The 25,647-nt window shown below is 51.3% G+C and overlaps 1 protein-coding gene across 1 annotated transcript in view; it reads right to left on the bottom strand.

Annotated features, from left to right (window-relative positions):
- EMP2 (epithelial membrane protein 2) overlaps positions 1–25,248 on the bottom strand; it is a 44,110-nt gene extending 18,862 nt beyond the window's left edge. The window contains exon 1 of the mRNA XM_068967532.1: positions 25,132–25,248. The gene's annotated coding sequence lies outside the window, so the exon portion shown is untranslated. The remainder of the gene's footprint in view (positions 1–25,131) is intronic.
- Positions 25,249–25,647: the final 399 nt, after the last annotated feature.

Here is a 25,647-nt window from a genome sequence, read left to right as displayed (position 1 = left end):
TCCTTGACATCATGTGGTGGTTTTTGTTTTTGTTTTTGTTTTTTTAGTTAATAACATCCCTCAATTCCCCTGGAAGCATAATTCTGGCCTATACAGACCAGCCCCTGCCATATCCATGGCTCTCCCCAGTGGTGGTCTCTCCCTCCCATGTTTCACTCCTGCTCTGTGTCTCATGGGCCCTCTCTGGAGATACTGAAGAACAGACAGCTCCATGAGCTAGATGTTGGATGAAGGTTGCCCCACCAAACCCAGGGTGGCATCAAATTTATCTTTGCCATTCACAGAAATTTATTTTCCTTTCCAAAATCATCACACTGAATGCTGATCCCTCTTGCCTCCCCTTGTCCTCGTGGGCTTCAGCGCTCGGCCAGCCGGGTCTGGTCTCAGTCCCTTGGAGCAGGGCTCCCAGGAGCACTGCGTCCCTTCCACCGTCAGCTGGCTCTCTCTCGCACTGTCCAGGTCTCAAGCCAAGCATCCTCTCCCCAGGATCCTGGATCCTGATCACCCAGTAGCCCCTCTAGTATCTATCCCCTCGGTATCCATCCCATCCCCCTGGCTTATTTTCTTTCCTTTTTAAAATTTTTTAAATTATGAAAATATGATAACATTTACAGGAGACCTGAAAATACAGAACAAAGTTACATATAGTTCCACTATATGTTTGTTCTAAGTAGATAAATTAAGATTTTTAGTTGGAGTTTCACTATCGAACTCTCAGAAATTAATTGAATGAATGTACAGAGAAGTCGAAGAATATTGTAGACCTGAAAAGCATTACGAACCAATTTGACATAATTAAGATTTGTACAGTTTTCTTCGGAGGATCTTCACTGCCGAAAGTATCTTATTTGTTCATTCGATTGTTATCCATTGCCCCTCTGTTCCCTGCTGTGCTCGGTGCACAGAAAGCTATTTGCTGTCATTTCCAGAAATGTAAAACTATATAAAAACCCTGGGAAAACTCAAAGCCGTGGGTCCAGAGGCAGGAACTGCGGCCAGAAAGGGCTGTAACACAATGAGATCCCACGGCAAGGCAGAGGCAGGAGCAGAGCCAGGGAGTATCCTGGCCCCAACTCCAACTGCCCTTCTGGCCTCGGTGGGAGACCCCTCAGAAGGCATCCAGCAGTCTCTCAATGGTCAACGACTATTTCCCCAAAGCCTCTGCCATTTCCAAGCACAAATTTCACCAAGTGGTCCGAAAGATGTTGTTTCTCCTTTTGTGATTCCTTCAGGCATTGAGCAGGACAGTCTAGGGGCTACCTGGGTCAGGGCGTGTACCTGTCTGAAAGTGAAAATGAAGTTGCTCAGTCATGTCTGACTCTTCGTGACCCCATGGACTGTAGCCTACCAGGCTTCTCCATCCATGAGATTTTCCAGGCAAGAGTACCGGAGTGGGTTGCCATTTTCTTTTCCAGGGGATCTTCCTGATCCAGGGGTCGAACCATGGTCTCTCTTGCATTGCAGGCAGACGCTTTACCCTCTGAGCCAGTCTGAATGTTAAGGCAGACATACAGTTGGGAGACTGTACTAGTTGAGTTTCTCAAGTTCCTGTCTAGAAATCAAAGTCCCACGATTTGCCGAACTTCTCTTTTAAAAGATTATAGAACCCAAGGCATATAATGAAAACCACAGTCTCTGCCCCTGCCCCAGTCCTGATCCCCGGAAGCAATCACTTCTAACCTTTTCAGCTGTTTTTTTTCCCAATAGTTCCGTATGTCCAAACAATATTCATACACTACTCTTTCCTGATTCATCTATCACAAACAATACAGACTTCCTGAGTTTTTTCATCATCATCACCCTCCTACTCCACCATCCCGATACAGTCTTGTGTGAGCAGGCTAAGTCGCTTCAGTGTGTCCAGCTCTTTGCTACCCCATGGACTGTGGCCCTCCAGGCTCTTCTGTCCATAGGAATTTTCCAGGCAAGAGTACTGGAGTGTGTTGCCATGCCCTCCTCCAGGGGATCTTCCCGACCCAGGGATCAAACCTGCGTTTCTTATGTCTCCTGCATTGGCAGGTGGGTTCTCTACCACCGGCGCCACTTGGGAAGGCAATCTTTTCATACATCAATAGCTCTCATTTATGCTATGACCATGTAAATGTCATACACTGCAGAGCCAACTGAAGTACTATGCACCTTTTTCTTCTTTTCCCGAGCATTACTAATTGTCTTTTCCCTGCTCCCTCTGTGGCTCCATCTATGTCCCCCATTTCTTCAGTTCTTGTAAACTTCTCATCATTCCAAGACTTCTACTGCAGAACCCCAGACACAAAGTAATGCAGGGTTTCAGTTAAGGGCCTGTGATTCGACTCCTCCTTTGCAGGATACTATCTCCAGCAGTCCCTCTCTCCCAACTCTGTCCTCCTCTGCCCTCTGTCAGGTGCAGCCTCAGCAGCTTCCACTGTCACAGGACAGAGACCAGCAAATCTTCTCCTGTGTCCAGGGCACAGGATGCCAGCATCAAGATGTGTAGGAGATAAAGCCCCCTGGGGAGGGGGTGGTGCCCAGAGGGGCAACCCACATGAAATGAGACTCCTCATGATTAAAGGTCAAGTTGCAGTTTACAATGTGTATCTTGCATTGGATCTCTGGGTCAACCCTCTGAAGCTGGCAGAGCAAGGTGTCATTATCCCCATTTTACAGATGAAAGACTGAGGCTCACATAGGCGTCACACGATTCGCCAAAGTTCACAGACTCTAACCCCTCTTTTTCCAACTCCAAATCTGGGACGTTCGCCCTGCCACCCACTTTCCTGTCTCCCACGCTTAGGGCTTAATGAAAGTAAGGCAACAGGCCACAGGCAGCGTCAAGTCATCTGTTTTAAAACATTCGTTTATTTGGCTGTGTTGGATCTTTGTTGTGGCACATGGGCTTCTCTCTAGCTGTGGCGTGAGGGCTGAGCAGTTGCGGTGCACAGGCTTAGTTGCCCCATGGCACGTGGGGTCTTAGTTCCCTGGCCAAGAATTGAACCCACATCCCCTGCGTTGGATGGCAGATTCTTAACCACTGGCACCAGGGAAGTCCCCCAGGTCATCTTTGTATCCTTCCCTTTGGCTGGATTTCCCGCAACCTCTGTATGAGGCAGGAGGGATTTTGGAAGGCAGTGTCTGTCTGCCCTGGCCATTAGCTAAAGTAGAGATGTGACTGTGTTAATCAAGAGAGGGCTTGATTAAAAACCATGCTTAAGTTGTCATTTGTACTAAAAATAGAGTTTCTTGCACTCTTAATCCCATTACTTCTTCAGCCCAGCTGAAGCGTGTGTTGTCTTTATTGATCTGCTCTGAGACTGGTGTGGACTTTTGATAGAGCTTTTCCTTGAAGGGAATTTATTCAGACACAAGAGAATGGAGTCCGTTCTGTTTTCTAAATTTACCACAGTGTGCCTCCTTTCCACCCAGAAGCTCAGGTGGGATGTCTCACCTGGATCCCCCACCTTGATTTAGGTGCCGTGTAGGAATCATGGCAAAGTAAGTTCAGACTGAAGGCCTAACTACTCCCCATTCTACAAAATAGCCATAGAAATAATCGCATGAAATAATAGAGAACGCAAGATACTAGAACTTCAGATGTTTTTAAGGAAAAAGAATCAGGAGCTGGAATAGCAGGAGGAGCAAACGTGCTTCTTTGAGCAGGAGCAAGCGTCCTCTGGGCATCACCCTGGAGGGAGGGGGGCAGAAGGGAGGGGCGCCAGGAGCGGGGGTGGGCCCTGGGGGTTCTGCCCAGCATGCAGTGTGCGTGGGTCAGCGAATTTCAAGTTCCAGAGGCTGATGGTTTAAAAAGAAAAAAGGCTGATGGTTTGGGATAAGGGACGGTACTCCCAGAAATGTCCCTCCAGACCTCAGAGAGCAACCAGGATACACCAATAACTGGCATCTCCTTAATGCTTCCTAGGCAGAGGTGCCCTCTGCTACACCTTGGACCCGGCTTTGCTTGAAATGTGTTTGGGTCTGTGTGTGTGTCTTCTGTCCCTATGTGTGTGTGTGTGTCTCTGTATCTGTGTCTCTGTGCGTGTATGCGTCTGTATTTGTGTCTGTGTGCATGTGTGTCTGTGTGTATGTCTCTGTGTATAGGTGTCTGTGTGTGTGTCTGTGTATTTGTCTGTGTCTGTGTGTGCATCTGTGTGTGTCTCTGTGTGTGTCTCTGTGTGTGTGTTTCTGTATATGTATCTGTGTGTGTCTGTACGTGTCTGTGTATTTGTGTCTGTGTGTGTATGTCTCTCTGTATATGTGTTTGCGTGTGTCTGTGTCTCTGTGTGTGTGTGTGTCTGTGTGTGTGTTTATGTGTGTCTGTGTGTCTCTGTTTCTCTGTGTGTCTCTGTGTCTGAGTCTCTGTGTGTCTCTGTGACTGTGTCTGTGTCTGTGTCTCTGTGTGTGTGTGTCTGTGTATTCGTGTCTGTCTCTGTATGTGTGTCTGTGTATTTGTGTCTGTGCCTGTGTGTGTGTGTCCGTGTGTTTGTGTGCCTCTGTGTCTCTGTGTGTGTGTATTTGTCTCTGTCTCTGTGTGTGTGTTTATGTGTGTCTGTGTGTCTCTGTCTGTCTCTGTGTCTGCGTCTCTGTGTGTCTCTGTGTCTGTGTCTGTGTGTCTGTGTCTCTGTGTGTGTCTGTCTGTGTATTCGTGTCTGTCTCTGTATGTGTGTCTGTGTGTTTGTGTCTGTGCCTGTGTGTGTGTCCATGTGTTTGTGTGCCTCTGTGTGTCTCTGTGTCTGTGTATTTGTGTCTGTGTGTGTGTCTGTGTATTTGTCTCTGTCTGTGTGTGTGTCTCTGTGTGTGTTTGTGTGCCTCTGTGTGTCTCTGTGTGTATTTGTGTCTGTCTCTGTGTGTGTGTCTGTGTATTTGTCTCTGTCTGTGTGTGTGTTTATGTGCCTCTGTGTGTCTCTGTGTCTGCATCTGTGTGTGTGTGTGCTGCACGTCCAGCACTGGGTGTGGAGAAGGTCCTGCTGCTGACTCCCTGGCCCCCCCATCCCCCCAGAAGCACCATCTTATTTGTTGTTTATGGTGGGACATCACCAGCAGGGTCTTTCAGGTGAAGAGAGGCCAAGGGAGCTTCCCCAGGGCGATGTGAGTGTCCCCTCCCCTCCTCTCCTTCACAAAAATGCAAGCCCCCCCCCAGCATGGCCCTGGCTGCTGCAGCTAAAGGAAGCTGCTTTGGCTTCGGTCATGATGTGCAGGGGAGCCAGAGGGTGGCGACTCCCCCCCCCCCCCGCCCCGCCCCCCCCCCCCCCCGGGTGAGAACACACTGTGAGATGACCACTTGTCCACTTGATTCCAACCCCGCCCTCAGGGGTTCTTCCTACCATTTACGCCATGGCCCATTCTCAGCTGAGCTGCAGCCTTTTCCCAGAATTGTAAGCAAAAGGACAGTCCTGAGGTCTAGAACTTTGCAAAACAAACCCGCAATGTTTGGTGTCTGAGGTCCCCCAGCCCAGCAGGGCTCCGCCCACAGCTCCCACCCAACAGGCCAGGGAAGGCCATGCAGCCAGGGACACCCCCAGGCCCACTCTGAAGCTGGCAGTTCCCCCCGAGGCTGGCTGGAACCCAGCACCCGCAGCCCAGCTCCCCTGGCACTCAGAGGGGATGGCGGCTTTGGCCTGTTTTCAGGAAGGCAGAGGTCAGCTCAGCCTCCTGCCCTCGTATCTGGACACCAGCCAGCCTGGAATCACCAGGCGTCTGAGATGACCTGGGGATGGCGGAAGCCCTTTGTGCCCGGGCAGCCCCGCTTTGTGCTCACTGTGGTTGGGGTTTCTGGGCACAAAGCCAACGCTTGGCTCTGTCCAAATATGGCAACAGGCCGAGGACATTGGGATTTGGCAGTGCTCCAGGGCAGAAGCCACTGAGGATGGTTCTATCTGTGCAGGCCTGAGCCTTTCAATCCACTGGAATAATGATAACCACGGCATTGACAATAACGATAGCCGATATTTATTGCCTGGAATGTGACAGGCACTGTTCTAAGCTCATTCTGTGCATTAACTTAGTCATTCTTCACAAAACCAGCTATGATATAGGTGCTATAGTTAGGCAAAGAAACTAAGGCTCAGAGAGGTTAAGCACCTTCTAGAATATTACAAAGCTAGCAGAGGCTGGAGCTGGGATCTGAAGACAGACAATCTGGCATCAGAGAAACCCTAAGTCTTGCCCACCCTAAATCTGAATTTCTTTTCCCTTTTGGGATCCAGGTAGCCTCGGGCCTGATCAAGAGATGGGTCCAAAGTCCTGGGTCCACACGTGGCTTTGGAGGCTGGTCATCACTATCTGCCCTCACTCTGGGACACGCTTTGTGACACACACTGGGGACATGGGAAGCAGAGCACACAGTCACTCATGAGTCCTCCAGGCTGAAAGCACTTCTCTTCACTGCACACGGGATAAATACCTGTCAGTGAAGTGACAGCTCTGTCAAAGGATGGGCAAGGACTAGGATCCACTTTGCAGGCGAGAAGTCAAGTTGAGGGCTTCGTCCCCATCATCCAGTTAGCAGGTGGCAGAGTCAGGGCTCAAACCCCAGCCTTCAGATCACTAGCCTGTCACCCATTTTTTGGAGGGGGTGTCTTCTTTTCTGACCAGGGATTGAACCCCAGATCCCTGGCAGTGAAGTATGGAGTCCTAACCCCTGGACTGCCAGGGAATTCCCCCATTGTTTATTTTTTAATTTATGTATTTTTAATTGAGGGGTAATTGCTTTACAATATTGTGTTGGTTTCTGCTATATATCAACATGAATCAGCAGTAGGCGCTCTATTGTTTTTAAAAGGAGCAGTTAATCAGGCAACCAGCATTCACGGAGTGTCCACCAATTCCCAGGTCCTGGTGACACAGGGGTGAGAAAGGCAGGCTCCACAGCTCCTGGGAGCTGCCTGGTACATAAAGAACAGGACATATAAACAAATAAGCACGAGGTGATGACCTGCGTGCTATGAGAACGCAGAGGAAGGGGTGACTAGCCCCGTGTTAGGGTGGGGGCAGCATCGGAGGCTTCATGGAAGAAGTGACAACTGGGCTGGGTCTCAGAGGCTGGGCGGCTTGCCAGGCAGAGCCATGGGGACAGGGTGTTACAGGCAAAGGGAACAGGATGCTCTGAGGCGCAGAAGTATCACCAGAGTGAGCCTGAGAAGAGCTGGGCAGGGCCCCGGGGCTGAGCCAGAACTCCACACTGGGTGAGAAGCTCGATGGGGCTTGGAAGTTTGAGTGTTACCCTAGAGGCAGTGGGGAGATGGGGTAGGCTTTGAAGTAGGAAAGGAATAAGACTTATCTCTAGAGGAAAAACATTCCACAATCAGAAGGATGGGTGAGGAGGAGGAGAACTGGGGAAGCTGCTGGAGAAGCCCCAGTGAGAAAAGGACAGGGTCCTTGCCTACACTGCTATATGTAAAATGGATGACCATCAAGGACCTACTGTATGTTGTTGTTTAATCCCTAAGTCGTGCCTGACTCTTTGCAACCCGTGGACTTTAGCCTAACCAGGCTCCTCTATCCATGGGATTTCCCAGGCGAAAATACTGGAGTGGGTTGCTATTTCCTTCTCCAGGGGATCTTCCCGACCCAGAGATCAAAGTCGGGTCTCCTGCATTGCAGGCAGACTCTTTACTGTCTGAGCCACCAGGGAAGTCCTGCAGGGAACTCTGCTCGAGGTTATGTGGCAGCCTAGATGGGAGGGGAGCTTGGGGGAGAATGGATACACGTATATGCATGGCTGAGTCCCTTCGTTGTTCACCTAAATCTATCTTAACATTGTACTCCAATACAAAATTAAACGTTTTTAAAAATTAATTTATTAAAAAGGAAAGGGAGAGGGTCCAGATAAAGATAAAAACGTGATGGGTGGTGGATCAGGCAAAGGATTCTGGGGGCTCAGAGTAGATGCTGGCTCTGCTAATGTCCTTGGCTCAGAGCAGGAGGAGCAGTTTGAAGGATGAGGGGAACAGGTCATTGGTGGTAGAAATGTCCAGTTACCAGCCGTGGAGATGCTCCTGGGACAGTTGAAAATATGGGTAGCACCATCACCCACAGGAAAATGGGAGCTGGGAAAAGAAATCCCCGCGTTATGAGCTGGATGGGAGACACAGCCACTAGTAACTGTGAAATAGCACCAGGGAGGAAGGGCTGGGAGAGGGGAGGGGACGGGGAAACCGAGAGCCGAGGGTGGGGCCCCAAAGCCAAGAGAGTAGGAAAAAGGCATCAGGATGGAAAGTCAGCTCGCTGGCAAACTTGTAACCATTTTAGTGACGTGAACTAAAGCCCTTCTTTATTTTCCTCCTCGTTGTCATCTGGGGGTTAACTATCTCCCCGCCACCATGTCAGGGACCCAGCAGATTCTGCACGTCAGTGTTCTCAGCACTTAGAACAGTGCCTCGGTTATAGATGGTGCTCAATAAATGTGCTGAAGGAAGGAAGGAAGAAGGCAGAAAAGAAGGGGAGAGAGGAGCCAGATTTCAAGGGGCTGTGCTAAGAAGTCAAAAATGTTAACAAACATTGTAAATCAACTACACTTCAACAGAAAAAAACATACTGAAAAATAAGTAAATAAAGAAGTGGAGCCAGACTTTTCCTTCCCGTTTGGCCATGCAAGAAGAAAGAAGCATTTGTCAAGGCTCTGGAGTCCTTTCCCAAAGAGAAAACTCCAGGCCCAGATGGCTTCACTGGTGAATTCTGTCAAACATTTAAGGAAGAATAGTAACTGGTGGTATTATTATAATACCTGGTGGACTTACCTGGTGGCCCAGTGGTAAAGAATCTGCCTGCCAACGCAGGAGATACAGGTTCGATCCCTGGGTCGGGAAGATCTCTTGAAGAAGGAAATGGCAACCCACTCCAGTATTCTTGCCTGAGAAATCCCATGGACAGAGGACCCTGGAGGGTTACAGTCCATGGGATTGCAAAGAGTCAGGCACGACTTAGCAACATTGATGTCAACAACATCAATACCAACTCTACACACACATTCCAAAAAAATCTAAGAGGAGGGAATGGCTCCCAATTCATCCTATGAGGCCTGCAGAGATCATCCTGATCCTCAAACGAGGCAACACATTCCACAACAGGAAAAATACAGACCAATATTTCTCATGTTCATATGTGCAAAAGGTTTTGACAAAATGTTATTAGCAAATCGAATCCTCTTATTAAGAAGTGGAATCTCTATTTCCCCACTGAACCTGGGTGATTTCTTTTATCAACAGAAGGCAGCAAAAGGGCCAGTTCTGAGCCCAGGACTCAAGAGACCTCATGTACATCCTGTCTCGGCTACCACAGGAGCGAGCCCAGCCTGGCCTGATGGATGGTAGGAGACTGCATGGAGCAGAGATGAGCTTTTCTCCAGCAAGGCGCTCCCAAGACCAGCCAGCTCCTAGCTGACCCCCCAGCTGGCCACAGAGATGGAGACAGCCCTGCAGAGCTGACCCAGTACTGCCCACCTGCAGAATCGTGAACTAAATAAATGTTTTCTCTTTTAAGACATTATGACCTCCGAGATATTACAGGCTCAGTTCCAGACCACCTCAATAAAGCAAATATCGCAATAAAGTGAGTCAATTTGTTTCCCAGTGCACATAAAAGTTATATGGGACTTCCCTGGTGGTCCACAGGTTAAGAATCTGCCTGCCAAGGCAGGGGACAGAGGTTTGATCCCTGGTCAGTGAACTGACATCCCACATGTTTCAGGGCAACTAAGCCCGTACACCACGACCACTGAGCATGTACTCAGGAGCCCGTGTTCCGAAATAAGAGCAGTCACTGCGATGGGAAGCCCACGTGCACTGCAGTTTGAGAGCAGTCCCTGCTTGCCACAGCTAAAGAAAGCCTGTGAAAGCCTGTGGGCAGCAACAGAGATCCAGCACAGCCAAAATAAATACATATTAAAAAACAAAGTGTTTTAGAAAGCTATGTTCGCACTACACTGTAGTTTATTAAGTGTGCAATAGCATTATGCCTAAAAGAAAAACGATGCAGATGCCTTAATGTTAAAACACTCTACTACAAAAGTTGTTGACCATCATCTGAAGTGAAGTTGCTCAGTCGTGTGCACCTCCTTGCAATCCCATGGACTGTAGGCTACCAGGCTCCTCCGTCCATGGAATTTTCCAGGCAGGAGTACTAGAGTGGGTTGCCATTTTCTTCTCCAGGGGATCTTCCTGACCCAGGGATCGAACCCGGGTCTCCCGCATTGCAGGTTCTACTGCCTGAACCACCAGGGAAGCACCCATCATCTGAGACTAACAAATCATGGCTGTAACATCAAAGATCACAGATCACATAACAAATAGAGTAACAGTGAAAAAGTTTGAAATATTGAGAGAATTATCAAAATGTGACACACCCAAAGTGGGCAAACCCTGTTGGGAAAATGGTGTTGACAGACTTGCTCAACGTGGGGGTGGCCACAAACCTTTAATTTGTACAAAAACACAGAATCTGCAAAGTGCAATCAAGTGAAGGGCAATGAATTGGGATGTGCCTGTACATTTCAGGGTGGTTTGTTACACAGCAAGAGCTAACTGATACAAGAGAAACACTATGTTCTTAGATTCAGGGTTCCTCAAAGACAGAAACCACGCCTTACTTATCCCCAGTGCCCAAAGCTACTCAGCAAACACTTGGTGAGTGTCTGCTAATTTGCACAGCTTTGGCAGAAGAGCTAATAACCACCATTCTGCCAATGACTGCTGTCTGACCCCATCAATTAAAGGGCTCCCTGTTGGCTGCTGTCATCCAAGGAGCTCCCTATAATTATGCCACCCAACACACCCTCACCCCAGCTCAGAGCGGGCTGGGACCTGCAGGCACACAATAGGTCATTTGGATTAAGTGGCTGAGGTGAGGCAAGTGTCAGACTCGGGGTGCTTGTCATCCTCACAGCCATCAGGTTAGGGATGTTCTTCCCTTCACAGAGCATCCTGTGTTAGTGACTTCCAAGTAACCCCCAGGAGATCAGTGGTGCTCACTTTAACAGCTTTTCCGTCTTTCCTAAACTGTCATTTTAAACTGGATGAATTCTGCCAGCAAGTTAGGGACTGGGAATCAATGCTTATAACTTGGCCAGACCCAGGGAGCCCCAGGACCAGAAAGCCAGGCCTCCACCTCCAGGTAAGTTAACACACGAAGGGGACAAAGGGGAGAAGATGAGCAGGAAGTAATATGCGCAAAACACAGAAGAGCATAAACAGAGCCAGACTGGACTGCAGTCTAGCAGCCTAACAACCTGGTGCCTCAGTTTTCTCATCTGTACAATGGGAATCACCATGATACGCCCACCTCCTAGGACCACCGGGAGATAATAGACTGAAAGTGCTTAGAACAGCATCTGGCACCCAACGAGTGCTACGTATAGGCACCGATCACAGCCACCACCATGGCCAAGGAGTTCCTAGAACAGCCACCCCCAGACCTTTCCCGTCCTGAGTCAGCATCCTCCCCTCATCCACTGCCATTCTCGGGGGGCAGTCACCCAGGGGAAATAAACCGCCCAGCTGTCTCCAGCAGGGAAGAAGTACAAAGAGACAACAGGCAGCTCAAGCCGTGTGGACAGGCAGGGGCTCCTCAGGCACTGTCCTCACCGTGCTTGTGTCAATGTCCCTCCAAACCTGTCATTCCTGCGCCACGTGCAGCATCTCTGGTGTATCTGTGTACCACCTGTGTTGCTAGCAGCCTGCTCACTTTTTGAACTTACCTCTTTACAAAAGGAAACCCTATATCACAACCAAAATGGAAAGGTGGCAGTCGATGAGGAGGAAAGAAATACACAATGAAAACAGAACATTACTCAGTTCCAGCGAGAAACTGTTGCTGCTCAAAATTCTGAGTCCAAGGCTCACTTTCTCCTTCTTTGCTGAAGCAACAGGACATCCCATGTGTTTGGGAAGTTCTATTAAAGACATAATAGCACAAAACTGAGGTTTCCTCCTTGGAGGGTTGGTAGGGAATTTAAAAAGGAATGATTTTAAAAGGGCTTCGGGAGACCTGGGTTTGATCCCTGGGTCAAGTAGATCCCTGGAGTGGCATAGCAACCAACTCCAGTGTTCTTGCCTGGAGAATCCCCATGGGCAGAGAAGCCTGGTGGGCTACAGTCCATGGGGTTGCAAAGAGTTGGACATGACTGAGCGACTAAGCACAGCACAGCACTATCTTATTTAATGCTGTGAGTCTAGCCCACCTGCAGCATCTGTGATGGTTAGTTTTCTGTGTCAATTTGGCTGGGCCACAGGGTTTCTGTGAGGGTGTTTCTGGATGAGATGAGCATTTAAATCAGTGGGCTCTGAGTAAAGCAGATTGCCCTCCATAATGTGGGTGGGCCTCATCTGATCATTTGAAGGTTCAAATAGAACAAAACACTTACATTCACTACCACCCCCACTCCAGCACCCTTTGGAGCTGAACTGCAGCATCAGCTTTCCCCTGGGTGCCCAGCCTGCCAGCCTACCCCACTGATCTTGGACTTGCAGCACCCCAATCCAGTACTCTTGCCTGGAAAACCCCTGGACGGAGGAGCCTGGAAGGCTGCAATCCATGGGGTCGCTGAGGGTCAGACACGACTGAGCGACTTCACTTTCACTTTTCACTTTCATGCATTGGAGAAGGAAATGGAAACCCACTCCAGTACTCTTGCCTGGAGAATCCCAGGGACAGGGGAACCTGGTGGGCTGCCATCTATGGGGTTGCACAGAGTCGGACACAACTGAAGGGACTTAGCAGCAGCAGCCTTCATAACTGCATAAGCCAGTTCCTTAAAAATACACCTCTCTCCATGTGGAGAGAAGTGTATACACACACGTATACAGTTGTTGCTGTTGTGCAGTCACTAAGTCATGTCCAGCTCGTTGCAACCCCATGTACACCATGTACACCAGGCTTCCCTGCCTTTCACTATCTCCTGAAGTTTGCTCAAATTCATGTCCACTGAGTCAGTGATGCTATCTCACCATCGCATCCTCTGCCACACAAATGTATACACATTCTGCTGGCTCTGTTTCTTGGAGAACCCCGACTAAAATAGCAGCTCTGCTTTGGGATACCTAGGCAGCCCATACAGACTCACTAACCCGAGAGCTGGCAGGCCATGTCCTTTAATTAGGTCAGGGAACCAGATCCCACAAGCCATGTGGTGGCCACACACACACAAAACCAGGGTGTGACGCAGCCATTAAATGGAATACTACTCAGCAATGAAAAAGGAACAAAAGGAAGGGATGCCCTCTGTTAAACATCCAAGATCGGGACGGATGCTGAGCCAGCTGGGGAGTGATCCCCATGAACTTGGAATCACCCTGTAACATATCCCCACCAGCATGCCCCGGGGTGTGGGGGGGAACTGTGAGATTGCCTGGCTGGAAAGAAAGGCAGCCCGCCAGACCTCCTGCCTGTCCAGCTGGGCCACCTCTGATGATCTCCATCTGCAGCTATGACAACCATCCAGCCGTGGAATTGGGACGTGGACCCCACACAATGAGAATCACAGACTCACGCAGTCTCAGCTTCGGGTGCTGTGTGATCGTACAGAATCACCCTGCCCCGGCCTCTGCCTGGATGACTTTTATAGCAACCAGTCTCCAAGTGTATGAGCCCCAGGACTGGAGACCTCACCACTTCCTGACACAGCACCTGAGAACTGAGCTCTAAACATTAGAAGAACTTCAGTCATCAGCTTACCTCCTTCCTGAGTACCACTGTAAGATTTTACTCCATATTTGTCATGAAATAAATCCACTCTGTAAGAGAAATACAGGTATTTCAAGAAGAAATCTTCTGGCTCCCTGGGAATGGGAAATCAGCATGACCTGCCATATCGATTGACTGAGAAAATTAATAGCCACCCCCACTAAAAAAATTTCACATGTTCTGATTCAATGTTGTTGTCCTCCAAAAGGCTGTGTGGAGACCTGGTCTGTCTGTCTGGTTAAAAAAGGAAAACTAGAATTGAAGAAGCGTCTTCCCCCTGATGGAATCCCTGGTGGCCCAGTGGTTGAGGCTCCACACTTTCACTGCAGCAGACCCAGGTTCAGTCCCTGGTCAGGGAACTAGACTCTGCAAGCATGTGTCATGACCACACACACACCCAAAGCCAGAGTGTGACATGGCCATAAAATGGAACGCTACTCGGCAATGAAAAAGGAACAAAAGGCGCTACAGGTAGGTACTACACGCACATCATGGATGATTCACACAACCTTATGCTGAGTCAAAGAAGCCAGACACAAAGCGTGCATCCTGCCTGTGATACTGTGACTAATAAAAAGAAATAGAGCTTTAAAAAAAAAAAGAAGGAAAATTACAGTCAGAGAGGCATGTTCCCCTTGATGGAATCAGAAGAGCCGAGAGACAACTGAAAAGAGAACCACCTTGTCACCGAGTGACTTCCCTGGTGGCTCAGACGGTGAAGAATCTGTCTGTAATGCAGGAGACCCAGGTTCCATCCCCGGATTGGGAAAATCCCCTGGAGAAGGGAATGGCAACACACTCCAGTATTCAAGCCTGGAGAATTCCTGCCAGACAAAGGAGTCTGGCAGGCTACAGTCCACGGGGTCACAAAGTGTCAGACACAACTGAGAGACCAACGCACTACAAGACGATGTGGTCTCCAGCAGCACCTAGAATCAGTCCAGGGTCCTGCAGGGAACAGCGCTATGGAGGGCTCTGCCTTCCACGGTTCCCAGCCCTCGCAGGTGGCCCCCATGTGCCCTTCCTTCCTCCCCGCCACCCCCCCGCCTACTCAGCTGGGCCCAGCCCAGCCCAGAACCTTTGGTGGGCCCTGCCTTAAGCCCAGGAGCCCGCCCCCTGCAACCTGCTCTAGACCTCTAGGGATTCCACCAGTGGAAGTTTCTCAGGAGCCAGGACAGGGCTGGGCACGGAATTAAAACCTGGGGAAGCAGAGAAACTTCATCCAGTGCTGTTGGGAGTGTAAAATGCTGCAGCCACTGTGGGAAAGTCTAGCTGGCCCTCAAACAATTAAACACAGAGTTACCGTCTGTGTACATGTCTCAGTCGTGTCCGAGTCTTTATGACCCCATGGACGGCAGCCCGCCAGGCTCCTCTGTCCATGGCATTTTCCAGGCAAGAACACTGGAGTGGGTTGCCATTACCTCCTCCAGGGGATCTCCCAGGGGATTGAACCTGCGTCTTTTGCGTCTCCTCCATTAGCAGGTGGATTCTTTACCACTTCCCCACCTGGTTAGCATAGCACCCAGCAATTCCACTCCTGGGTAAGTACCCCAGGGAAATGAAAACAGGAGCACAGACAATTATACTCACTATTTTGTGATAGTGATACGTGCTCAGTCGTGTCTGACTCTTTGCGACCCCACAGACTGTAGCCCGCCAGGCTCCTCTGGCCAGGGAATTTTCCAGGCAAGAATACTGGAGTGGGTTGCCATTTCCTCCTCCAGAGGATCTTCCTGACCCAGGGATCCCACCCAAGTCTCTCACATCTCCTGTATCGGCAGGCAGATTCTTTACCACTGAGCCACCAGGGAAGCCCCTTCAACGTGTATTATACTGTATAGGGAAAGTCAATATCACTGGCCAAGTGACTGACATTTTAGTAATACATGAAAATAAAAGTGTATTACAGTTTGTAACATTGCCTGTATGCTACAGAAATCATCTCCAAATGCCTGTGGGTGTGCAGACCGCACTCTGGGAGGGCCGATGATTAAGCCTCTTTCGGGCTCTGGCCTAGAAGAATGTGACCCCATGTCATGCTGACATAGAGGGATGCTGACTGTGCCACTTGGGCCTGAACCAACTGCGGCAGGCGGGGAGGGGAGCAGCTGCCCTCAGCCCTTCCCCACGCTGCCCATCTCCACCCCTGCAGCCTCCTGCCAGCTTCTCATCCAAGGCAGGGGGCCTCGCTTCTGCCACTCCTCTCGGGGGTGGGCTGAAAAGCAGGAAACCCAGGGACTCCTGGGGGGATGCCCTCCCTCAGCTACTCACACAGCAGAGACTTACTGAGCGCCTACTGCACCCTTCCCAGGTGGCTCAGTGGTAAAGAACACGCCTGCCAGTGCAGGAGACACAAGAGAGGTGTGTTCAATCCCTGAGCAGGGAAGATCCCCTGGGGCAGGAAATGGCAAGCCACTCCAGTATTCTTGACTAGAGAATCCCACGGACAGAGAACCCTGGCAGGCTACAGCTCAGGGGCTCACAAAGCATCAAATACAACTGAGCACGCACTGCATACTTAGCTCTGTGCTAGAGGGTGCTGGAGAAACCCCTGGGAACTCAAAAGAGCTGGTCCCTCAAACGAAGACCGTCGGAAGTAACGGAAGTGATCACCGCTTAGAAAGAGGATTCCTTCTCCATTCTACACACACATCTGAAACACAGGAATCAAGCTGGCTTTGCCCAGGGCAGAGGTGGGGGTGAGTTCTGCTCTCTGTGACCAGGCTGTTAAAGGCAGAGGACCGTCATGTGGTCCAGGATCCTCAGGACTGAGAAAGTTGACTTGAGAGGAAGAACACAGGCCTCTAAGACATCCATCAACACGTCAGCAGCAAAGACACTTTCTTGGCCCAAAGGACCAGGATTTTTTCAAGAGGACTCAGATGTCTGTTAAAAAGAGGGATGTGATGGGACCCAACCAACCATCCAATGGGACAGGGTCTGCAGAGTCCGAGAGTTTGCTGTTGTTCAGTTGTTAAGTGAAGTCTGACTCTTCGCGACCCCTATGGATCGTAGCCCGCCAGGCTCCTCTGTCCATGGGGTTTCCCAGCCAAGAATACTGGAGTGGGTTGCCATTTCCTTCTTCGGGGGATCTTCCCAACCCAGGGATTGAACCCTCCTCTTCTGCACTGACAGGAGAATTCTTTACCCCTGAGCCACCTGAGAAGCCCCCAGGGTCTACAAGACTAGGATTCAAATCCTAACGCAAAATTCTTAAGACTCCGTTTCATCTATTGGGCAGAGATAATGATACTCCTAACCCCAGAGGGTTGTTATTCATTATAAATGAGATAGAGGCTGTAAAGCAAGTGGCCCAAACTGCTTTGCACCCTGTAAATGCTATGGCAAATTACTGCTGTTAACACTGGCAAAATGTAAGTCATTTTCTCCTATTCTCAAACACCAACCTACAGCACAGTTCCATACCCTTTATGTGTCTCTCTGAATTCTCTTCAAAGCCCCAGACTGCCACTCCTAATGGTCTCCTGGACACACTTCCAGGGATCTCATAATGGCCCTATTGTATGTGTGCGCTCAGTCATGTCCCACTGTGCGACCCCATAGACTGTAGCCCACCAGGATCTTCTGTCCACGGAATTCTCCAGGCAAGAATACTAGAGTGGGCTGCCATTTCCCACTCCAGAGGATCTTCCCAACCCAGGGATCAAATCCGAGTCTCTTTCATCTCCCGCATTGAAGGTGGATTCTTAACACACCCTAAATATACCACATTACCCCCTCCCCAAACTACCACTTGTCTGTTAACAGCATCCAGCCGGAAAACCATCACGGCCAGGAGAGGTACACAAAGGGACATTTCCAGGGGCACATTCCATGGAGGCTGAATGGCACATGTCCTGGCTACCTTGCCATTGAATTGCGACACAGCCCCCACCTAGTCTGTCTACCATTGCCCCCACCCCACCTCTAAAAGCTCCCCACTCCAAACCTGCAAAATTCACACTGCTTACCAAATTCAGGAAAGACTATTTCATTATTCCTGAACTTCACGGACACATATTAGGGCTTCCTAGGTGGCTCAGACAGTAAAGAACCCACCTGCAATGCTGGAGACCCAGGTTCCACCCTTGGGTCAGGAAGATTCCCTGGAAAAGGGAATGGCTACCCACTCCAGGACTCTTGCTTGGGAAATCCTGGCTCCGAGAAGCCTGGCTCCTCGGTCCATGGGGTCGACAAAGGGTCAGTCATGACTTAGCAACTGCCCCACCACCACCACCACCACCACACTTACGTAACTCTTAAATATATTTTCTCAGAAACAAACAAGACTGGAGTCCCACAGTCCATTCCTTCCTCTCCCCATCCCCACGGGTAGCCACACTGATTGATTCTGATATGTCCTTCCAGTCACTTTCCTTGCATACATGTAACACATATGAGGCCACAGGAACACTGTTTCAGTTTGCTTTTATGTAAATAACCTATTTTCCCATATATATCTTTGTTACTTATCAACCTTTCTACATTGGTACACAGAGATGAACCTCCAAGTTTTTTCTCTGAGATCTAAATTTTTAAACAATTTTGATTGAGAATATAATTGATGTACAATATGTTAGTTTCAGGTGTGCTACATGGTGACTTGACATTTGCACACATTATGAAATAGCCATCATGATAAGTCTAATAGCTAAATACATTATATCCCCGTGGCTTATTTACTTAATAACTGGAGGTTTGTGCCTCTTAATCCCCTCCACCTATTTTACCCCTCCCACCCCCCCTTGCATCTTGTCTTTTTTTAATTTTTATTTTTATGCTTTTTGGCCACTCTGCATGTGGGATCTTAGTTCCCCAACCAGGGACAGAATCCTGTATTGGGAGTGCAAGTCTCAACCACTGCACTGCCAAGGGAAGATCCTGAGTTTTGCTCTTTTTTAACTTTTGTAAAGCATTAGTCAGTCTTGTCCGACCCTGTGACCCACATGGACTGGAGCCCACCAAGCTCCTCTATCCATGGAATTCTCCAGGCAAGAATTTTGGAGTGGGCCGTCATGCCCTCCTCCAGGGGATCTTTCCGACCCAGGGATTGAACCCAGGTCTCCTGCATTGGAGGCAGACTCTTTACCATGTGAGCCACCAGGGAAGCCCTAACTTCTGCAAAATACTCCCTAATGTGACCAATGGGTATTTAGTTGCTTCTAGGATACTTCCACTTTTTCCCTTTCACTCCTTCTTCCTCCCAGTGTTGCAGTATGAACGTCATCACTCCTGCCTCGCCAACCAGGTTCACTGGGATGTGCAGGGAAGCCCCCTTCGTCTCCGCCATCCGGCTCGGCCCCCAGGCCTGCCCTCCTCTCCTGCGCCGTGCACTGCCGGCTAACGAGACACGTGCATCCGCCCAAGCAAGACCTCTGCCTGCACCCGCTACCTTTCCTCTCCCTCCTTTCTGCAAACCCGGAGCCATCACTGCCCAGGGGGATTCTAGGGACTCTTCCAAGCCCATCTCCAGTCCAACAGGCTTAAGGAAACTCTTGCACACCATGACATGGGCTCCCCTGAAACCCCATCTCGTGACTCCACTCCTGGCACATACATGCTTGTACCCACCATCTTCTGCATGGGACTGAAACCTCCTTTGAAAAGAAGGAAATCCCCCTTTGCCTACACGGCTCACTGCCCAGAGTCATGTGATAACAGCCATCAGGATGAAAGTGGGCAAGCCAGACGCTCCCTCAGCTTTCCTTTGGTTCAAGCAAACCATAAACACCTTCAGCCACTTCCATGAACATCAATATTCCAACTCTTCCAATCCCCGGAACAACCGTCCAAGGCATTTGGGGGCATGATGACCCTCATCAAAGATGCAGAGACTCCTTCGGAAGTTGAGTGGCACATCAGGTCTGAAGCTGAACGTTGGGGCCTCTTTGTAGAAGAGGAGCTTGGGCGGGGAGCTCACAGATATTTCAAGATTGTTGTCAAAAGGATGAACATCTCTGGAGAAGGAAATGGCAACCCACTCCAATACTCTCGCCTGGAAAATCTCATGGATGGAGGAGCCTGACAGGCTATAGTCCATGGGGTCACAAAAAGTCAGACAGGACTGAGCAACTAACACTTACACTTATGCCATCTCCCCAAAGGCAGTCCCTTTTGCACTAAGATTTTTACCAAACCCAAGGATCATCATTGTTTATTAATGACACCTTTCCATTATTTCAAAAAAATGCTTTAGAGTTTAAAACATCAACTTCAGTGTTTCACCCTATGCAGTGGCAAAACTATGGGTTTGTGTTCTGTCTGTTTTTTTCATATCAATGGAGAAAAAGACATAATTACTCTTTTTGTTTGTTTGTTTCACATTCAACTATGAACTTTTAAAAATGATCTTGGTTACCACCAGTGATAATACACTTTGGGAAATATTCCTTAGAATAAGATGAATGAGACTTTGGGTCACATGTATTCATTGCAAAAATTGTTAACTAACTTCATTTTAAGGAAAGAAAGCTCTCCAGAGAAGTTTGTGATCAAAAGGATCAGAAAGGGAAATCTTCAAAGGGACTTCCCTATTGGACAAACTTAGTTGATCTTAGGCTTACAAGCAGTTTGCACTGAGGGATTTAACCAGTCCCTCTCTGCATCCTGCAGGGTGAGAGATGTTTCACACCCAAATTTCTCAGCTCAGTTTTGGCACCAAATATCCAAATATCTAGAGCTTATATCCCTCAGCTCTAGACCCAGGAGTGCTAGGAAGCTTCTAGAAGCTGATGTTATCTAACCTGTCCAAGGAGGGCAGGAAGTTGGAGAATCTCTTCACCTTCAATCCCTTTCTAGATCAACTGAAGCCCAGCTTCCCAAAAAGGTGAGAGTCCTGGGAATCTAACTATTCAGGTCAACAACTCCTTGTTAAGCCCTGGAGATACCATGTGAACAAACCAATTGTCCTCAGGTGGGAGGACGGCTTTTCTCCAGCCCCCAAGTCTTCCTATTTCCTGCCTGAGGGTGGATGATATTCCCAGAGCCCAACAGCTCTGGCTGGGAGTGACCTGAGGCCAGTGGGAAGTGACCCACTCTCTCAGCATGGCTCTTGGCCCACCTTTCACTGATCAGCACATGAGCATGGAAACTCAACATCTTGGATGGATAACACGTGCCATAAGGGTCCCTGGGACCTGGGGGACCATAAGAGGACCTGGCCTAGGAACCCACTGGCAACTCCCAGTCATCCAGCTCCTTGGCAGTGAGTCGCCAGACACAGTTCTCGTCCAGGTACTGCTGCCACCCTGCTGAGTGACCCCAGGTGAGTCACTCCTCCTCTGAGCATCCCTAGCAGTTACACTGGGACTTTTTAAGGCCCTTTGTTGTTGTTGTTCAGTCGCCAAGTCATGTTCAACTCTTCGTGACCCCATGGACTGCAGCACACCAGGCTTCCCTGTCCTTCACTATCTCCCCAAGTTTGCTCAAACTCATGTCCATTGAGTCAGTGAAGCCATCCAATCATCTCATCCTCTGTCACCCCCTTCTCCTTTTGCCTTCAATCTTTCCCAGCATCAGGGTCTTTTCTAGTAAATCGGCTCTTCACGTCAGGTGGCCAAAGTAATGGAGCTTCAACTTTAGCATCAGCCCTTCCGATGAATAATCAGGGTTGATTTCCTTTAGGATTGACTGGTTTGATGTCCTTGCAGTCTAAGGGACTCTCCAGCATGTTCTCCAGCACCACAGCTTGAAAACATCAGTTCTTTGGCACTCAGCCTTCTTTATGGTCCAACTCTCATATCCGTACTAAGGCCCTTATGCCCCTGAAACACTCTGATCCTAGCCCACGGAGGCCCAGGGCACTCTCACGCCTCCCAGCCTCTGCCCAGGGCTTAGCCGCCTGGAAGAGCCCCAGTGACTGGAGCTGGGACAGCTAGTGCTACTGTGGTTGCCCAGTTACAGGCCGTGCTCTTGCTGGGTGGCAGCTCTGCCTTGGGTATTTTTAGACTCCCCCCCTCGGCCCGTCCCTAACAAGAGCCAGACGCATCTGACAATCCCCAGCCACAAGCCAGTCCTGCCAAAACTGCACTTTGGGGTCACTCCTGCAGGAAGCCGGGCTCCATCGCTCCTGGGGTGAGAACAGGCGCCTCCTCTTCCCAGCACCCCCATCCCACCCCCATTCTTCTCTGGATGAGATGACGCCAACATCCAAGGGTCAGGTCCCAGTTCTGTCTAAGGTGCCAGCTGCCCTGGTTCCCCATTCCAGCTGCTGCTGCCAATCGCCCAGTAAGAGGTCCCTGGAGCCCACCCCCCTGTCTTGGAGTCCTGCCGTCAGCTTTTAACGGCCTCTTCTGGAAGGACTCTGCTTCCCTCTTTGGGGGGATGGCTGTCACCACCCCATGACTGGAGAACCCACCTCTGTGCCATGTTAGCCCCTGAAGCCAGGGTCAGAGGCCTCATTTGCCCACAAAGCTGGGCAGCAGCCACATGTTGCAACACACACACACACCAATCTGCCTTCCCCAGGACAGTCCGCTGGACTTCTGCCTTCCAAACAAATCCCGCCAAGCAGCCAGCAATCCACCACCACCCCATCTGGCCTGGAAAGGCATTCCTGTATTTTTGTCTGGACGGACTTCCCTTCCTGGTCACGTCTGATGGAGTTCACTGTGACAAAGAGCCAGCCTCCACTGTGCCCCTGTCAACCAGGAAGGCCCCGGAGGGCAGGGGAGTAAGTGCAGGCCTGGGGTGAGGCATGGGCCAGTTGAGCCTTCCTGGAATCACCCGTGGCTGGAAAATCGAGAGTCTGCGCACACACACACGTGCTTTCAGCTCCCGCCCTGAAGATAATGTGCACAGGCAGAGAGAGAAAATCTAGGTGAAACATTCACTTCCACTCTATAAACAAAGGGCCTCAGACAAGACTTGTGTGTGCAGGGGAGTGGCAGGGAGGACAGGATGGTTGTGCCCTGGATCTACGACTGGCTGCCACGGACTTTCGTCAGCCCCTCGTGTGCTGCGTGTGCTCAGTGGCGTCCAACTCTGTGACCCCATGGGCTCCAGGAGTCCACCGGGCTTCTCTGGCCATGGATTGTCCGAGCAAGAATAGTGGAGTGGGTTGCCATTTCCTTCTCCAGGGGATCCTCCCGACCCCGGGATCGAACCCACATTTCCTATGTCTCCTGCATTAGTAGGTGGATTCTTACGCACTGTGCCACCTGGGAAGCCCCTCATAAACTGTGCCCTAATCTGGGGCCTGGACAGCAGAAGAGGGCTCCGCCTCTCCCCTCTGGGTGGGGCAGCACAGTATCAGTGCCCACTGGCCTGGCCCTGCCCTCACCTGCCCTGTGGCCCCCCTCTGTGGCTTCCAACGCAGTCACTTGTTCCCAGATTTCAGGTGAATCTCACTTTCCCCACTGGAAGGACAGAGGCAGCTACAGGCTATGTGGCCCACTCCCTGCCTCCCACTCCCCAATTCCCAGCGAGGGTGGAGGACACTGATCCAAAACCCCTAGGTAGGAAAACAGGTTCTGCACCCTCCTGCCACCCCACGCCCTCCCTCTGCCTCGGGCTTGGCATCTGCCAAGGGCCCCGTAGGCATCGGGGCCCTGATTTCCCCAGAACGGTCTTCCCCCTGCCTCTCCAAGTCCCACCAGGGCATCTCCAGGTGGCAATACAAGCAGGGACTGGGGAAAACAGATGGAGATCCAAGGTCTGGCTCTTGGCACCTACTAGCTCAAGGACCTTGAGAAACTGACTTAAGGTCTCTGGCCTGGCTCTTCCCCCCTGCAGCCTGGGAACGTGGAGGAGCTGGTGCAGGGTGGCGGGGTGGGTGGGGGTGGCTTCTAGGAGCACGCCGTGCCCTGCAGAGGCTCCATCAGCTTCGGTTCCCTTCCTCGTCCCTTCCAGACTCCTGGGGAAACCTGGCTCCGGTCCCTTCCTCGCCCTTCTTCCACTTCCTTATACTGAGGCCAAATTCTGGGGAGAGGTAGCCGGCAACCGTGACTGGCCTCCCAGATTTCTAGCTGATTCAGACTGAAGCACAGAGGTGGCTACAGAGTCGGTTTAATTGTGGCAGGATATACAGAACATAACATTAATCATTTTCACCACTTTTAAGTGTAGAATTCGGTGCCATTAAATACATTTACCATGTCATAGAACCATCACCACTATCTATACCCCAAATCTCTGCATCCTCCCCAACTCTGTACCCATTAAACAAGGACTCCCCATCCCTCTCCCCTGGCCCAGCTAACCTCTACTCTACTTTCCGTCCCTAGGAACTCGCCTATTCTAGGTGTCTCCTATCAGTGCTTCTCAAGACCCTCTCCAAGCCCCTTACCTTACTCCTCACTCTGCCGGTCACTTTTAACCTGTTCTCTGCATTTTAGATACAGCTAAGTTCAAAGATCACCCCACGGCATTTCACATGCACCACTTTGGAGCCTGGGAGGGGGCACTGACCGTTTTCCCAAACCTGAAACGGGGCTGTCATTCTTGTTCCAAAGTCAGAGGTGGGTTTGGTGGCCTGGAGGGAAGGGCTTTGCAATGTGGGGCCTCCAGCAGGTACAGGTGCCCCCACCTAACCCTCATTCTTGAGGTTCCTGTGTCAGCCCCCAAACAGGGCCTCCCTGGGGTGGATTTGGTGCTGGTGGTTTAGTCGCTAAGTCGTGTCCCACTTTTGCGACCCCGTAGACTGTAGCCGGCCAGGCTCCTCTGTCCATGGAATTCTCCAGGCAAGAATACTGGAATGGGTTGCCATTTCCTTCTCCAGGGGATCTTCCCAACCCAGGAATTAAACCCAGGTCTCCTGCATTGCAGGCAGATTCTTTACCGGTGGGTTTAGGACCCTGGGTTTGGGGGAAGTATAGGCCTTCTATACACGAACGCTAGCCTCCCATCGCTCTGGATCTATGGGTGGGGCTCTCAATGCTCCTCCCCAGTCCAACCGCAGGGGAGAGGGGACATAGGCGGCACCCAAGCCCCTCCACCGCCCCAGACCGAAGTCAGCAGCTCCTCGCCGCTGGGGGGCGCCACGGAGCCGCCGCCGCCGCCAGGGGCCAAGAGGGACCCACCGACTCAGCCTGGGCGCAGCAGGTCCTGCGTGCTCCCACGAGGCGGGGGACCCGCGCCAAGGCGCCGGGGACTCTCACACGACGAGAGGGGGGCGGCCCGGGATCCCAGAGCCCTGGGCGTAGAGTTGGCGGGGGCGAGGGGAGTCGCCCTGACTCCTCCCCAAACTTTTCCCGCCCGCCTCGGCGCGAAAGGCGAAAGAAGCAGTCCGGGGGTGGGAAGGTGGAATTCGGGATCCAGGGCGGGCCGGGGGGCAGGCGGGAAGTCGGCCCCCGTGCGATCTGGCGGAGGAACAGTGGATTTTCCGCTGGGAAGGGGCCTCTCCCTGCCCCCCACCCCAATCGCAGGGATCTCCCTGCGTCGGGTACTTGCAGGGGCTCGCGCCCCGCGCTGCCCCGGCTCTCGCTGCCCCGAGCGCCCCCGGCCCCGACCAGCGCGCGGCTCCCGGGCGCGCCCCCGACTCACCGGACGCGGGCGGCTGGACCGACCGACGGGCTGGGGCGCGAGGCGAGGCCGCCGGGCTGTTTTGAAGCTCTGGGCTGGGACTGCGTGCCCTCCCTCCTCCCTCTCGCTGGCGCCGAGCCTCCTCCCCACGTCCCCCTCCTTCCCCGACCCCGCCTCCCAGGGCGTGATGTCAGGAGCCCGGAGAGCCGAGGGGGAGGGACCGCGGGAGGCGGGTGGGGGACCCGGGAGGGGAAGGCCGGAGCCCGGGCAGCGACCCCTGCCCCAGCCCGCCTCCCTGCGCTCCTTTGGGCCAGTTTGGGGGAGAGCTGGTAAGCCGGGTGAGGGGGTAAGGAAGGAGGGAGTGGGCACGCGAAGGCTCTCTGCGCTGCGTTCGCCCTTCTCCCTCCACCCCTGCCCATCTTCTCCCCGTTCTCTTCCCCTCCCGTAAGGCTTAAGGACGAGCGTTCTGGAATCGACTCCCTACTTTAGCACCCCTTCCCTGGCCCTTTTCTCAACGTAGGGATTTTTTCTTTAATC

The sequence above is a fragment of the Capricornis sumatraensis genome, chromosome 3 (assembly GCF_032405125.1).
Source record: "Capricornis sumatraensis isolate serow.1 chromosome 3, serow.2, whole genome shotgun sequence".
NCBI classification, from domain to species: domain Eukaryota; kingdom Metazoa; phylum Chordata; class Mammalia; order Artiodactyla; family Bovidae; genus Capricornis; species Capricornis sumatraensis.
The sequence above is the reverse complement of the archived record's forward strand: the minus strand, read 5'-3'. Positions and strand labels throughout refer to the sequence as shown.